This window comes from Harpegnathos saltator, unplaced genomic scaffold (assembly GCF_003227715.2).
Source record: "Harpegnathos saltator strain DR-91 unplaced genomic scaffold, Hsal_v8.6 scaffold587, whole genome shotgun sequence".
In the NCBI taxonomy this organism is placed as follows: Eukaryota; Metazoa; Arthropoda; class Insecta; order Hymenoptera; family Formicidae; genus Harpegnathos; species Harpegnathos saltator.
The window spans coordinates 1,361,355-1,378,674 of NW_020230412.1; the positions used below are offsets into that span (position 1 = coordinate 1,361,355).

At 36.1% G+C, this 17,320-nt stretch overlaps 1 long non-coding RNA gene across 1 annotated transcript; it reads right to left on the reverse strand.

Annotated features, from left to right (window-relative positions):
* Positions 1–282: 282 nt before the first annotated feature.
* On the reverse strand, positions 283–6,679 carry LOC112589703 (uncharacterized). Its single transcript, XR_003113712.1, has 3 exons — positions 5,571–6,679; positions 790–1,050; positions 283–643 (listed from the first exon to the last, which is right to left on the reverse strand). It is a non-coding gene; the product is annotated as an uncharacterized LOC112589703 (long non-coding RNA).
* Positions 6,680–17,320: the final 10,641 nt, after the last annotated feature.

Consider the following 17,320-nt stretch of genomic DNA (forward strand, 5'->3'; position numbering starts at 1 on the left):
CAATCATATTGTATCATATTGTATCATGACGATAAGACCAACAGAAAGGAGAGAGAAAAAAAAGAAAGAAAGCCAAGATATCCTCCGTATTTATTACAGTCAAAGATAGAAGTGTTAATAGATCTTTTACTGTTACACGTAAATGGTGAGTTTCTTTGAAGTAACTCATTGAGGTATTTGATAACAATATATGAAAAATTTTTGTTTATTATCGATGTTGCGTATATATAACGACAATAGACGCATTCAGTACTACAATATCTCATTAAACGTTCCGCGACTTTGAATATATAACTTGAATATAATATAAATTATATTTTTAGATCTTTGTCAGATATGAAAAAATACACCCAATCACAGGTGTCCAATACATTACTATAAGTATTCAGTGAATTTTTGGAACTGCTTCATATGTACTTTCGAATTTCATGAAGATCTAAGGGTACAGACCAATAAGATCTAAAGGCTGACTGAGCACTTAGCAAGCGGTAGCAGTGCTAGATGCGCTCAATGTCACAGGCAGCGGCGCTCGATGACGCGCGGGTAGTCGGTGACGTCAGAGGGAAACACCCTTGCAACCGAGGGCCAGTGAACTCATTGCGCCAGGGAGAGCGAGGTCACAGAAGGTAGTGGAGGTGCGAAACTAGGGCAGAAGGGGCAGAAGACAGTGTAAGAATAACCAGCTAAGGCGCGTACTGTCGAGTGTACGTATAGAAGTACGTATTATATAGTTAAGGAGTCGAGTTTTAACGATCGACGCTTAATTGTTCTCCTCGATGTGCAACTTACATATTCGACGAGCGTTTACTGGAGTTCAACGGGTAGACGTTCTCAAAAAATTGTAGCGTGATGCGGCGAGAGCCCGTAAGGGACCGATAATACGTCTCGGATCGAGAATGTACATTTAGCACCGGCTACTTTCTCGACGGCGGTGGCGCGATATCAAATTATCGACCTTTACGTATAAATAGAACATGCCCGTAAATATCTGAAAGGTCAATGTTGGCCGCGTTCTTGACTGTCGAGAGAAAATTCCGGTGCCTATAGTGCCTATAGTGAAAAAAGCAATTGCGAAAAGTTAATAGATATTAAAGAAAAGCCTAACTATGAAAGTAACCATGCTCGTGGTTTAATTGTTATCTGATTTTGAACTGATTCTAGGTGCACAAAATGGACACTTTGAACTACGTAGCCAATTTTCTCAGTAAAAAATGTCGCAATATCTACAATTTTGATTTTGTTTCGTATTATGTACACTAATGTATAGTAAAAACTAGTTAGACAAGGACGGACGATCAATTTCTGTCCTTGTCTCACCACAGGAGAGCAGACACGAGGCGCGCTAATTGCAATCTTATCGCTAAGAAAACGACCTCCCTTGTACACTATATTATTTATGCCTTGCATTAGCTGCGATTTGAGAAAATTCTTTCAAAGCTTTTGGTTTCTGGCAATGATGTAGCAACAATGAAGGCTAGTGTAAGTCTACTTTTTATAAATAATATGCTCGCTTATGACATATGTGCTTATTACACATGAGCGTATATACAAATAAAAACTATGCGCAAATAATAACTATGTATGTTTCTATTTAGTATCATATACCGATAAATAATAATTATAAAAGACAATTTGTAAGATAATGACACATGTCATTGGTAAAGTACGGGCACCTGATAGACTTGTTATTTTTTTATTCTCTTATAAGGAAATCCACAATGTAAATATAATATATAAGGAAATTTTTCATGGTAGATTTTCGTAGATTATATAGATATTTGATTTCATTAAAATTCGTTTCTGAATATTTTTCGTGAGTCATTGAACAAAGTTGTGGATTGTTTAGAATTTGCGGAAGAGAAATTCGATAAATTTTCTTACTAAGGCACTATATAAATATAAGTATTGTAATAATCGGTATTACTAATTTCTAAGCATGGATCACGTAATTCGAGCGAAATTTATCACTTTTCATTTTTCGCTCATTCTGATTTCGTATGAATTTTTTCATTTGGAGAGCAATTATGTAACTGACTGTACGGAAAGCGAAACCACTAAATATGATTTATTATATGATTATATGATTATATCTTGAATGTATCATTCATTTTCATTTTTAAAAGAGGTTACATATAACCATAAATATTAGTTCTACTTTGTGAATATTAATATATATATATATATATATTATATACACATATCAAGACTGAGAAATATTTAAATTTTTACTGAATTTCCATCCCTTTTCTCATCAATTTTTAAGGTGAAAAAGTTTACGTGGTAAGTTTCACATTTCTACAATATGAAAATTTACAAGATGACTAAAATTCACGTAAAACAGTTCACTTTTCATTTTTTTGCTTCCTCAATAATCAGGTAGACTAATATTCTATTAATTTAAGTTCAAAAATTATGAGTTTCTTTTGCTTATTCTTTGAATATATTATTCATTTAATACATTTTATTCATGTGATTAATACTGATATGTTATAACGTATAATCTAACTTCATATTATATTATATTATTCATATTATATTATAAAAAATTCAAATGAGCGTACATGTGTGTCATATATTTAATAGTATGCGTGAACAGTTGCAACGATGCAACACATTTTTGAAACGTCACACTTTTGCAACTGTCTGTATAAAGTTTTGAACATTAATAGTGTGAACAATTTCTATGCTTATCTAAAGCGATGGCATTGAGAGGTCAGTTAAATTTTTAATTAATAATTATGAGCTATTGATTATCATTTATTAATTATAAATTTATTAAGCTATGCAGAAAAGAAAATGATTGTTTAATAGGTCTTCCATATAGCATAAGAATTTTTAAAAGCTCCATCGTTTTAGATGAATATAGAAACTCACATTAGGTATAGAAACTGCTTACATTAGGCTCACATCGGTTTTTATTGCTGCATTATGTTGCACTGCCTTCATTAAGTAGGTACATGTTTGATTCTTAGTGGAAGAAAGAATAAAATAGGGAAATTCCAAGATAATTAAAAAATTACAGCTACAAAGAACAGATCTGTTATTACACGCTTGAACCTTCATACAGGTGACTTCGGCTTTTTGTGAGCCCAAATCCTGATACACAATAGTAATGAGACTTTAGTCTTTTGTTCCAAGCCCAAAACTGTGATTTAATTTTCTGCAGAAAGCATTTCCCGCTGACTTAAGAAAAAGCTTAAAGATTATGACTTAAAAATCATAATCTTTAAGCTTTAGGTAAGCTCGTCAGATTTTAGCTATTAAGGCAGCATAGAAAATTTTTCTATCAGAAATAATAGAACTTAATGCAAATGACTAAAGGCTTACTATATCTATCGTAGGCCTTAGATTCGATCTGCTAAGTAGAAAAGCCATGCATTTGTCGAACGACTGTCGTCTGTGATATAGTCTATCTCTTCTATTCGGCAAGTAATGGCGATATGTTACTGTGAAGGGAAAGGCATTCGAATTACCAATGGACAGTACTCTATCGACACACATCGGTACTGTAGTTTCGTCCAGACGTTGTTTTTCTGGCAACATTACTTCATTGTCCACACGTGGAAAGTGCAATCGATGTCGGCGATGTTATCTACCATCGAGGGAACGAGAGAGGAAGAACGAGAGGGCTGAAAGAGTGAGGGGGAAGGAGGGAAAAGGCATATACTCCGTATTTATAACGGTCAAAGAAGTGTTAATAGATCTTTCTTCGCGAAAGCACGTTAACAGTGAGGTCGTCCCTTTGAAGTAACGCATCGGAGCGAGTTATTTGACGTCATTATTTAAAAGATATTTTCTTTTATTATCGACGTTCTCGCTTATTATGTATAACGACAATGTCACAGGCAGCGGCGCTCGATGACGCGCGGGTGGTCGATGACGTCAGAGGGAAACACACTTGCAACCGTAGGGCCAGTGAACTCGTTGCGCCAGGGAGAGCGAGGTCACGGAAGGTGGTGGCGGAAAGAGGGATGAGGCACGAAACCAGGGCAAAAGGGGTAGAAGACAGTGTAAGAATACCGGCTAACGCATGAACCATCGGGTGTACGTAGGTAAGTACGCTGTGTAATATGCTTAAGGACTCGAGTTTTAACGATCGACGTAAACTCTTAATGCTTAAATGTTCCTCTCGATAAGCACCTTGCATATTTGACGAGCGCGCGCTGGAGACGACGCGTAAGCGTCTTCGAAAAAATTGAGACGTGGTGTGGTAAGGGATCGCAAGGGACCGATGATACGTCTCCTGTCCCGGATCGAGAATATACGTTCAACAGCGACTATTTCCCCAACGGCAGTGGCAAGATATCAAATTATCGACTTTTATGTATAAATAGAACATACCCGTAAATACTCAAAAGGTCAATGTTAGCCACGTTGTAGACTTCCAAGCGAAAATTAGCATCAAATGTTGCGAAAGATGCAATTTGTGGGAAATTAAGTCAAGAATGGAGAGAATAAACGCTTTCTCTCTCTGCGTGATATCCAATCAAAGTGAGGCAAATAATCGCTAAAAATAAAAGTAAGAAAGAAATAAACATTTATTTTATTTAATGGAGAATTAATAAATATATTAACTGAGAAAAATGTCTTTATATATAATGTGAATAGATAAGATTCGATTGAGACATAATTTTATAGGATATGTTGAATATTACGTAAATTATCTTCCCATAATTTGTAATATAATTTTAATCCTTTGATTAAACAATTAAAAATAAATTTTATAATTTGCAAGCAGTTTTGATCAATTACTTAACTTGTGATAAATTTTGTTTAATTGATTATTCAATTTTATGATTTGTAATAAATTTCCCGTTTTGTCTTTCCGTGGAAGTGATTTGTGCAAGCGCCATCAATCGTCGAATTGTCGAATCGCTTAAGCATAAATGTAATCGCAGAAGAAATGCGCTCATTCGCCCCGTCTCTTTGTCCGCGTTTGATACAGACCTTCGTTACGTTGCGCTCGTGGGGTCGTTCATCGGGGGTGGTTCTATAAATAGCGCGCCTTCCCGTATATAGGTATTCGGGTCAGTAAGAGAGATTACAAGGACGAACCAAGGGCGAGTTCAAGATTTGTTACAAAGTGCGATATTTTTCCAAAATACAGCCTTCCTCACATTAACCCCGTTTTTATCTCTCGTATAATTATTAATTTTTCCTTGCAAATGGACATAACACCGGCAAAGAGAAAAAAAGAAAATCTATTGCGAGTAACTTGATCATTTTATGTGTTATACAAGGAACAGTATGTGTGTAACGAGCACACACACTACAAATTTTCGATAGCGAATTTCTGTTGATTTGATCCTCGTGGACGAACGTCAGAATTGCGAGAAAATTCATCGTGACACATCTGTCATTTTTTTTTTTCATTATCATCTCATCAGATCATAACGCGAAACAACCCCACGTATTCACGCGAGTAAGACGTATCTCGAGCAGCAGGTACGACAAATTCTTAGAAGCAAGTTTGTTTTACAGCCGTTAACGACCTTGGGTCCATCCGACGCCGAATGTTTTTATAGCATTCTCTTGTTCTACTGGAAACACACACACAGGTACATACGTACATACATCCTTCGCATGTATCCTTGCGCTGCAAGGCGATGGGAGGTTTCAAGGAGGCTCCGTTCCAAGGAGGAGGTTCCGTTGAAGGTCCTGCAGGTTGACCCAGATTCTCCCATGTGCGCGTATCCCATTGACCCCGGGGATAGTTGCTAGGCAGCAGCGAGGGCGCACCATGGCTCATCACGGGTCCATTTCGGCGCGCGGTTGAACTTTCTCCTGTCGCTCTGGTTTACCGTTGACTTACCTCAAGCGCGACTCGCGATCGAATCGCGCGGGGGAGAGAGGCAAGTCTGGGAGTTCGAAGTTCATGCGAACGAACTCGAAAATTATCGCCCCGATATACGCTTTGTGAGTTCGTTATAGGTTCCCGAATGGTCGCAGCGAAAGATTCTCGGACACCGCGAAGTCTAACACTCGACACTTAGCTGCTGAGGATGACACGACGGCGATCAGCGCAGGAAGAATTCGATGCAGTCGAGCGAACCCGGTATGCGAACGCGAGCACTGTCTTCAAAGAGAAGCAAAAGTCGTCGGTTATCGTGGCAGTCCCGGAGGTTGCTTGCGTCGAGGATGCGTTCAATTTGCGATTCTCCCGTTGTCTGGCCTGCGACCATCATCCGTTCACTCTCTCGCCACTTTCCTTTGTGCGCTCCACTATTTTAGATGCGTGTAGTTGCCGAGGCACACGGTGGGGAGAAATTGTGAATGACGCAAGTCATGGAAAATCTGGGTCAGCAGGTCATGCTACCCCATCCCTCAGCGAACTTCTCATCAATGGGGCTTTATTTATGAAACCCGATGTCGCCCAGCCAAGGATGTATCTACCGATGTGCGGATAGGATGGGATATCACGTTGCGATTAAAGCACCTATCATGAATAGGATTTCGACTCGAGGTCCGCGCGGCCAATAAATAACCGTCTTCCTGAAGTCCCCGTTCCATGAAGAGCGCTTGGATCTTTCTCGGAGTGGAAAATACACTGATTTTCACCGCACGTGTGCGCGATTTAGCGATTTCATAGAGTCCCGTTAGTCGAATATTTCGGCCAGTTGTACACAGAAACACGTATTCTCGGAGTCCCTTTTTCTCAATGAAAATTTTATTTCGCTATTCCCGGAGTTTTATTTTTATTTTCAGAAGGAAAGGATTCTTCTCTAATTTTGTCGAGGAAAATAATAGCTGGAGAGTCATCCGAAGAAGCGCGAGTCGACCAATTTTTCTGCGAGTATCACAAAAGAATTTAATACGTGGACTTTGTGCCGCGGTCGCTTTTAAACCGTAGGTACGTGAATATTCGTTAATCAATAACGGCTTGCACCGCTATATATATACTGAGCTTTATAGAAGAAATTACCTCATTTGACAATGTCAACGATTTATCGATTTGTCCGCTTTTGCCCGAAGGTCACGGAAACTCGGTCAGATTAAAGTATAACTCTCTACCTACTCGCTCGTATCGACTCGAAACTTTCTCAAGATTGAACTCTACTTTTATTCATTAATCATGTTCGCAGACGTAAGTCACGTATGATCGATTAAGTTGGCCGAGTAATAACACGACAACGGGATTAGATCGATAAGTTCAGCAAATTGTACTCGGAAATGCGTCAGGCAAAAGAAACGAGCCTGGTGATCGAATTTTTGCAAATGGTGGATACTAGTTTCCGCGTATAAGACAAATGTGCATAAAATTTCGCATTCGGTAGATTCGTAACGTATTTTAAATTATATTTTTATTTCAATACGCGCGTGCGCGCGCGCGCACGGTAGAAAGCTCCGATGTGCGGGTATACCGTTCTTGTGCCCCTCGAGAGACTTAAGAAGACGAACTATGCCACTTCGCCGCCTAACTGCGGACGTATCGATATAAGTGCACATTGCAAAGAACATAAAGTGAGACTTATTTGGAAAAGATTCTGAATCTCACGAAACCAGATGAAATGAAGAACAAGGAAGAAGTGAAGAAATATGGAGACAGCAAAACAGTATGTGCGCGCGCGCGTGCATGTATGTGCATATGCGTATGTGCGCATGTATATGTGAATGTGTGTAGTTTGATGTGTGATGTATGCCCGACTCGAATGAAAAGAAGCTGTGATAAACGGGTCTTTATCGCGTGTTAGCGGGAAAGGAGGTGAAATCTCTCGGTTGCCCCGAAGAATCAGAGAGACGGAGAAGAAGGTGAAAGACGCACAACCTCTCGGATCGGACAGCCGTGGGAAACTGTGGCTTTGAACTGCCATGCACCATTTCTCGATACCTATTGCGCCCCTCCGCGTGCGATGCACGACCGAGGAGGAAGGGAGTGGGGTTTCCGCGATCGAGGCAGCAGGGAGTCCAGGGGGTTGCATACGGGCGCATGTAGAGACTCACCCCCGTGACGTCAGCCAGCTTTCGGCCAATCGCACGTCCGCATTCCATCGACGTCATCACCTCCCCCGTTGTGACGTGCATTCCAAGGAGAAAGAGGGAGCAAGGGTTTGGTAACAGGGTTGTCGTGCTGAACGCGGTGGAGAAGGGTGAGGCTGACGGCGGCGGCGGCGGAAGGTGCAGGATGACAAGGATGAGGGGTACGCCATATTTTGACCCAATTAACTGGACTAAACGACCGCCGTGAAAATTTGCCCGTTTCTTCGGACATTCGCGATAACGTGTCCCTATTAGCCGTGTTATCGATGAAGCAGGAGTAAAGATCGCCGATCTTGCGGAATTTAGCACATACGAAAAATTTCGCTGTTTAATGACTTCTTGTGTTAAGTTTTGTGCCAGGGCAGATCATAACTGCAGATTAAAATGCAGTTTGGAAATTATCCGATATACTTCGTTGTAGGTCAATACATAAAATATATCAAGATAATATTATTCAACGTAACACTGATATTTTATTATACACAGGATGACTTACTTTAAATGCTCATGAAAGATATTTCGGAAGAAATGGATTTTGTTCGAAAAAATGTTTCCGACATGAATTGTAAGATTTCGAGGGGGTTGTCGGCTAATGATGTTGAATACGCCATTGAAAATTTGTTTAAAATTACTCGAAGATCAACTTTAGATTCAATGCCGATGGTTATGTTCTTGGATTATGGTTTTCATTATAGATCGACACATATCGATATAGCTTCGGAGAAATCTCCGTTTTTCTGGTTATGTAAGCAACTTCTTCTCACTGTTGCATACAATGCATGGGAAGATAGATAATTGAAATGGTAAGTAACAAGCGAAATAAGATTATCACGTAATCAACGTATGAAAAATTCGTAACGTATAAAAGCGCGCGATACATTTGGTATTTTTCGACAAGTTGATAGGAAATTTCTTCTAAGTGCCGCCAAAAATAGCGGAAAGAAGTTTTAAAAAGTAACTTTGTCTCTCGAGCGTGTCGCTATTTTTATAATTCGCGGCTTTCTTAAGCCACGTGGAATTTACGTCGTGCGCGTTGAAAGCGTTCACACGTAACCTCGCTCGATCGTATATACTGGCTGAAAAGTAGGGCAATGATAGTGATGATGAGAGACGACATGTCACATTACGGTGAATTTTTTGCACGAATTGTTGCCGCGATGAGACACTGCTATGAAAGATGTTTGAGCAATTGCGTAGAGAAAGAGAAAGGAGGGTGGGAGCAGAAAGAAACAAACTATAATTTCTTTTCGACAATAAAAACTCAACGAATTCAACAATTCCCTTGAGGGATCAAATTTGACGAAGCACGAAGATCACATCTTATCGTAATTTCTTCGCAAAACGATACGCCTTGTGGAGAATCAGGAAGCTGTTCGAGAATAAACTTGGACAATGATTAATTGCTCATTTAATCATTTATTAATAGGAAACACTCCTTAAAAATTAATATAAAATACAACTTGTAAGAGAAGAAAGAAAATTTTGTATGGTTAACGGCAAGATTCATCTAGATATACAATTACAAAAAATTTCTAGAGCCAATAACAGTTGTGCAAAATAATAGTTGCAAAGAATTATTTCTATAATTAGAAGATAATATGGACATAATATTGGAAGATAATATGGACATAATATTGCATGTACCGAGAAGTTTTGATTTTCTAAACGTGCGCGAGTTATTAATTATAAACTTCATTACTTTCCAACGATTTTATATCTTGATTTTATTTCTTAAATCATATTAATTCTACTTTTTCTCTAAATTATAAAAATCTATCTGACGTTTATATATAAAGTGAAAAACATTGCCTCGGCTAGAAGAAAGCCAGATAGTAAACATATTTATTTATATATTTATTTATTTATTTATATTTGTGTAATTGTATATATTAAAAAATAAGTAAAATATTGCTAATATGTACTTCGTTTACGCGCCAATTGCTAATATATAATATATATATAATATATATGTAATATATATAATATATAATTTGTTTACGAGATTTTTGTTATATATAATAAACATTAGACTAGTAAATTGGATTGTGAGCAGTTTGGAATAAATTCGAACTTTGAAGGTTGAAAAAATAAATGAACTCTATTAAATATTTATTAACGCTCTTGTTCATTCTAAGTTTATCGATAAACATTCCAAGTTTATCGATTAGTTAGTCAGCGTTTAAAATTCGTATTAATCACCGAAATCTCTGGAACTAGTTATGTGGTTTTTTTGTAACAATAAGTTAAAGGTATTGTTTATGCAATTACTTCTGGAAATATGGACAAAACTTATACTCTAAAATTATTATGGCTGTTGAAAGTATATAATGCAACAGACAAATTGTAGTCAATAATGAAAAATATTTTTAATCTTCTTTATATGTCCTATAGTTTGACGCACGACTCATCTCTGTACACTGATAGCTTAAATCAATGTATAAAGTGTGCAAAGTTCTTTGAAATGTTTATCTTAGAATAAACAGGAGCATTAATAAATATATAATAAAATAGTTTATTTATTTTTTCATTCGTCGACATTCGAATTCATTTTAAAGTGCTTACAATCTTATTTATTATTTTAGTACTTATATAGCGACAATTTCGTAAAATTGGATATTAGCAAACATTTTTTATTCGATACAATTTTAATTTCTTTTATTTCCTATTACATAAGTACGTCATATAAAATCCATGTATTCACTTAAAAATGAAGGTAATATTCAAAACCTAGAAAGATCATAGGTAAGAAAAGATATTTTAATTGTACTTTAGTGCGGTCTAAAAACCATGCAAATTTCTTTTATTGATATTCTCTATAACTGCAAAAAATTGCCAAATTATTGGCCGAGACATTTATAATCAAACAGCATGTGTATGCATGACATACATATACATATATACACACACATATGCTCAGAGATTAATTAATAAAATCTTTTTAATTCTTTCAATAAGTATAATATATTATACTTATATGAATATATTACGATATTATATATATATATACAATATATATATATATATATAACACATATATAAACTGAAGAAATGGTTATAAATAACGATAAATATATCAAGGTGCAGGGGAGCGACAGACTAAATAAAAAATATATAATTTAAGTATATATTTACATTCCTGAGAAATTGCAATCTAATATTTATACCCTGATAATCGTGTAGGTACGTAAACGAAACTTTATGAAAGTGTAACGTTTAGAAGTTATGAATAATGGAGTGAAGAGAAGAAGAAATAGAATATTTCTATTTGGTGAGTGTATAGTATTTTGAGCAGGCAAGTGGCAGGTCGTCGCACTTTCGCTCTTCGTGAAAGCAACGGCTACACGGTGATTTTCAGAAACGTGGGCGTCTCGTCTGCTAAGAATTCTGCGTGGGCGTCTGTTTGGGTCTCGCTCGAGCCGTGCTGTTCCCTCGCATCAATGCCACGAAGATGTTTCACATATTTCCACAATTTCAAACGATCGCGAAAGGTAATTTTCACAACGAGAATTATAATAATTTATAATAAAGATATCTTAGTGAAAATAATTAAAAAAAATTTTTTTAATTCGGTCTAGAACCTTCAGAGATTAATTTATGAATCATTTATCATGTCAAAATATTGTCACATATAAAAAAAGTAAGTAAAAGTACACAAGCTATGTAAATGTATTCATTACTTTCAATATCAGAATATCCGATAAATTAAAATCGAGAAAAATTGTGGATTACCAATTTGGAATGAAATAGCATTCACGACTATTTCACTTGTCTGAGGAAGAAGAAAGTTATATATATCGATGATACATTGATATAAAATGATAAATAAATATTTACATAATGTAGAGTTTCATTTATCTTTTAATTCTGATGTATTCTTAAAAAAGAGGGAGGGAGAGACAGAGAGGAGAGAGTGAGAGGGGGGAGAGGGGGAGAGAGAGGGAGAGAGGGAGGAGAAGGGAAAGAGAGGGAGAGAGGGAGGGGAGAGAGAGAGAGAGAGAGAGAGAGAGAGAGACAGAGAGAGAGAGAGAGAGAGAGAGAGTATACAGCATATAAAAGTTTAAAAACATAAATATTTATTGATTGTGTGTATGATTTATTTCGTTTAATAGAACATTTTCGGAGCCATTTTTTTTCGGTTGTAGCTTTATATTATTTAACATTAAAAAGCTAATTAAAACTTTATTAACTTTCTAATTTCCATTAACAATTTTTTAATTTTTTTCGTGCCAAAACCACTTTTTAATTAAAACTTAAATATAAAATAAACAATTATGAAACATTATTTACACTTGTCGCTTGCTGTATTGAAATAACGTAAAATTCATAAAATAAAAAAACGATTAAATGGGGGTAAGAAATTTAATCTTTTCTCATATATCCAATTCAAATGTTACAGTTTGTATTTTTCATCTATAATATCCGAAAAAAGCATGAATTTATCAAAAGGATTAAGTTTGCCTTTATATACGAGAAACATTGCGTTCAAAGAGAACAAAGCTAGTTTTCACTTGTTCAGATATCATAGCGACTCTGATAAACATTAATCTCTGATTAAAATTTATCTTTGTTTTTTCTTCTTTTTTACATTTTTGCGATTTATGTAATGCGTTAATTTATCGTTGGCTAGAGGATTCTTAGACCACTTGTCATTTTCTATACCAAAACTGTTATTTGACCAGATTCTTTCTGCATAAAATATAATTTTGTCATGTCCTTTTTAGAATATATTGTATTTAGAATATATTATATTTTTAGAATATACGGTAATTAGAGTATTTTTTCCTCCCTCCCTAGAAATCATCTGCCGTAATAGTCCCACAGCTGCATACTTCTGTTCACTGCAGTTCAACACATAACATCGCAAATTGGTTAAAAAGTAAACAAAAAGAGAACAAAGACGAAGAAATAGTTTTTCAACTGTTAAGTGTCATTCACCTTTTTTCAACGTTTTTGTCATGGCCCACGATAAACCATGAAGCAGCGTTCTCTGGTTGTTCTCCCAGGCTCGTAAGCTCACTTTTCTTATCCAAATCTCTTACACAGGACATATCATCTCTCGAGAGTTCGTTCGCATCAGTTTGCTTTTTCTTTGCTAGAGATTAGCAAAATTATTTTCCTCGGTACCTTCTCTGATTTGTTAGAATCTTGTTATATTATATGAGGATCTATCTACGGGTTTTGCCATTTTATGATCGAAGTAATTTGTGAAAGCATAGATTTCGAGATTTTCTGTGAAGAATTGTTCACTGAAAATGATGCGGTCGTCGTGCAGAGAACATTCGAGAGTTTCAACTTGCACCTCTCAGTGATCGAGACCGAACTGCAGTCAGGCGAAAGTCCGATGGAACTCTGCGAGTTTCCACTCGGAGGCGCCGAAGCTAGCGGAGTTGAATGAAGTACAGCCGCCATTGGTCGGGCTGACGATGACGTCACCGCATTGATTGTCCCGCGCATGCCACACCACGTGGCTCCATGAAGATTCTCTTCTTTCTCTCTCCTTCTCTACTTCGCACCCTCGCTTCCCTTTTCTCACTCTCTCATTCCCTTTCCTTCTCTCCGCTTGGCGCACCTCTGATCTCTCCGATTCGTTGCTTTACTGGCCTGGGTGAAAACTATTTATAGGGTATACGGAGAAAAGATGGATTCTCTCTTCTAACAATCCGTTTTTCTTCTGGCCGCTTTGCTGGTAAACGAAACGGCTTCTGATCGGTCAGCAATTGAGCCAATCAACATTTATAATTATGTATTATTATTGGAAAAGTATATGTTTCTTTTACGCATCCGAATCTTTCAAAGAGATTAGTTTATTTAGAAACTATAATGATTTAAGTATATCTAGCGTTTTCATTATATATTACTTAATGTTTAATGATATTTATGTAATTCTCGCGTATTAGTAGAGCGAAGCAGAAATTAAACAGAAAAGTTTTCTACTACATTGTCAATTTCGCAATAATTATTACGAATTTAATTAAAAAATGTTAACGAATTATTATGTGGGGAGCAGTAGAACAAGTTTCATAAGCAAACTCTATTCAAGTTATCTAAAATCTGTTGACAATCTCTTGGCAGCGAGCGTGAATAGTACGTGATAGTTGAAATATGGAATAGCATCACGCACATTCCACCTGCCATTGTCTCTCAGGAGATTATCAACAAGTTTAAGATACCTTGGGTGACTTTAGCTATAGATCTTGTGATCCCGTTGCCCGTACACTTAATTGCTAATATCTTTAAGTTAATTCCTTAATAACTGAATAACTTAATATTGTAAAATATGCAAAATGATAGATGCTTTTTCTACTCAGTTCTAATTTCGTCCGCTCTATAGAAGCATCGTGCCATTAATCATGTCATCGTACAGTAGGACTTGTAAATAACATGGGAAATAACACTTTTCCAATCAATATATATAATCAATCGGACCGATCGCGACATACTCGGATTATCCCAGTGATTATCTTAGCGTAATGATCAGGTCGTCGTTTTTCGTCCCATTTCCTCGCGCGAGGGAATCTTCCTCGTTCAAACAATGACCTCCTGCTACCTTCGCCTACTTATTTGTCCCTCGGTCCCCGCTCCGCTGCCCAGCAGAAATTACGTACTTCCGAGTCGCGTCCAGGCAACACAGAGGTGATGTCTGTCCCGGATGCCGAATTCAACGATTCCAAAAATACTCGATTGTTGAGCGATTGACAGCAACGACGCAACTACAATCCACTGTTGCCGCTATCGTAGTTATCGACGATGTTTTTTTTCTCCAGCGATCTTATCCACCTAGTTTCGTCGGTTCTCCATTTCTTTATCAGAATCGCATTTTTCAGCGCAATAAGCTCTTGTGACTGCTCGACCTTCGTGTGCCGAGAATGAAAAGAAGAAGCGGTCTGGCATATTATATCTATGTATCTCTTTTCAGATTATTCTCGATGGGCACGTCAGTTATCCGCAAGAAATAGATTTGGTTGTTATAACGGCCTCTTCTCCTTTTTTTCTCCTTTCATTCTCACTCACTCTCTTTCTCTTATCGCTATTCTACCGTTTCTCTCTTCCTCAATTACAAATGCAACATGGACGTATAATATGTTATTGACATTTGAACTGCACTTGATTAGTAACTAGTGGGAGAAATTATTCCCAAAAGGTAGAATAAACAACATTTTCTCTCTCTCTCTCTCTCTCTCTCTCTCTCTCTCTCTCTCTCTCTCTCTCTCTTTCTTTACGTAGTGGTTGACCACTCTTTATAAACATTTTACATTGCATAACTTTTTACAAACCACGTGGTTTGTAAAGAGTTAAAAATGTTAAAAAAGCATCGGCCTGATGGACAATAATTCAACTTTAATTTTTTTATATATATCGGCCCATATTCTGAACCTTCTTTTATCATTAAAAGTGACTAAAAGTAACTCACAACCAATCAGAAGGCTTATAAGTTGCTTTTATAGTCACTTTTAATGATAAAAGAGAGTTCAAAATATGAACCATTGACTGCTAATTATTATTTAATTTATTATTAATTGCTTAATCATTTAATTTATTTTGCATAACTAGCGCTTGTACCACAACACCGATTTCTTTACAATAATAACAAATTAAATTAATAATTTACAATCAACATCTATCAAAATTGTTAACACAAGAAACTGTTAATACAAGAATAGAAACGCTTGATATGAAAAAAGAAATGTTCAGTTTCACACGTTTCCTAAGATTTATGTATTTAGAAGTAACGAATGATTTTTTTAAATAATCAGATCCTGAATCGAAACGAGCGTAAATATATTATGAGGAAAATCAAGCAAATTAATTATTCGATAATTTTATCTTTTAGTTGTTATATTTATCGTTGACGATCAATCAACAATAAAGAGGAAAAGAGAAAGATATAAATGATTCATTTAGTTAAGTAGTCGAGGACTACGTATGATCATACATGAACCTCTTGCAGATGAAGCATTTCGTACGATACATATAGAAATATCATAAGTGAAGCGAACCAATCGTGTGATTCATTTCATTCTTGTTTACCATGTCTCATTCAAGTCAGAACCAAGATGAGAATCGACTTCTTCAATCGAGTCAAAGATTACGAACGAATGGACATGAGAATTTTTGAGTTTCCATCAGGTGATACGATGGTCGCTCAATGAACGAAGTTAGAAACATGTGCAGACGCGAGATAGCGAGTCGAGCTAAAGTTTGGAAGAATATATATCTGAAAATGACATAAATTCGTTATTTTCGTTTATAACGCAGTATCTGAAGCATACCGCGTCATAAATTGCAAACGATAGTATGAGATGATATTGCACGGCGTTGATCGCATGCCTTCTTGTAGGTAAAATTGTGCTAATCGTGATGAAGAACATTTCGGGGCTGATTTCGTGGAATTTCTGCAGCATTTTTCAAATAATCAATAAGTAGATGCTTATAAGATTATCCATTTATTATAAACATGCAGATCAATTTGCTACTTTCTTGCAGTGTGCTCTGCCATCTAATGCGAATGCAGCATTAGTGGCTGTTCTGTTATTCAAAATATTTGCCATTTGGCTTCTTGTTTGTAATCTTTTTTAATATTTGTATGGGAGTAGACCTTGCCGTTCTTCGTAACAATACATCAAATTCCGAGGCGATGTGCGATTAGTCAGTCTGTGAAAAGTGTTGAAACTACCGTTAAAAAAAACTGCTACTTTCTTTGAAGAAAAAGAGAATTACACATTAGGAAGTTCAATAGTCTTCTCTATATTGTGTGGAAAAAAAGTAGAAGAAGATTCGATACAGTTTGAAAATAAAATTTCTTAATTCATTTCTTAATAAGGCTTTCGGTAATAACAGTTATGCAAATATTCATAATCGAATCTTTCCATAAAAAATCATATACAAAAATTAACGAATCTGAGAAATACATATCGTACCTTTTTAATAAATCAAGTAATATACAGAATGTCCCATTTTAAAAAACGTATCTCGATAATTCTTTAACGAAACATTTTCTGCAAAAATGTTTCGAACAGAAGTTGTATGATTTCAAGGGAGACATAAAACAACTATACTATTTTGTTTACAAATAGCACCACTTTTGAAATATTCACTGATCATTACTTTTCTTAAATGGAAACCCCAATTTTTTATTATACCATCTTTTTCTACCAATTAATTTTAACAACTTTTGTCTAAAACATTTTTTTATTTGTCTAATATTTTTTGAGATATTTAAGGAAAATTTGATAACTTTTTCAATATTTAACTCATGATATCTCGCTAATTATTTGTCGTAAGAAAAAATGGTACTAGACTTTTCTGCTCTATTAAATTTCAAAAATATATTGTTACAAGAGCG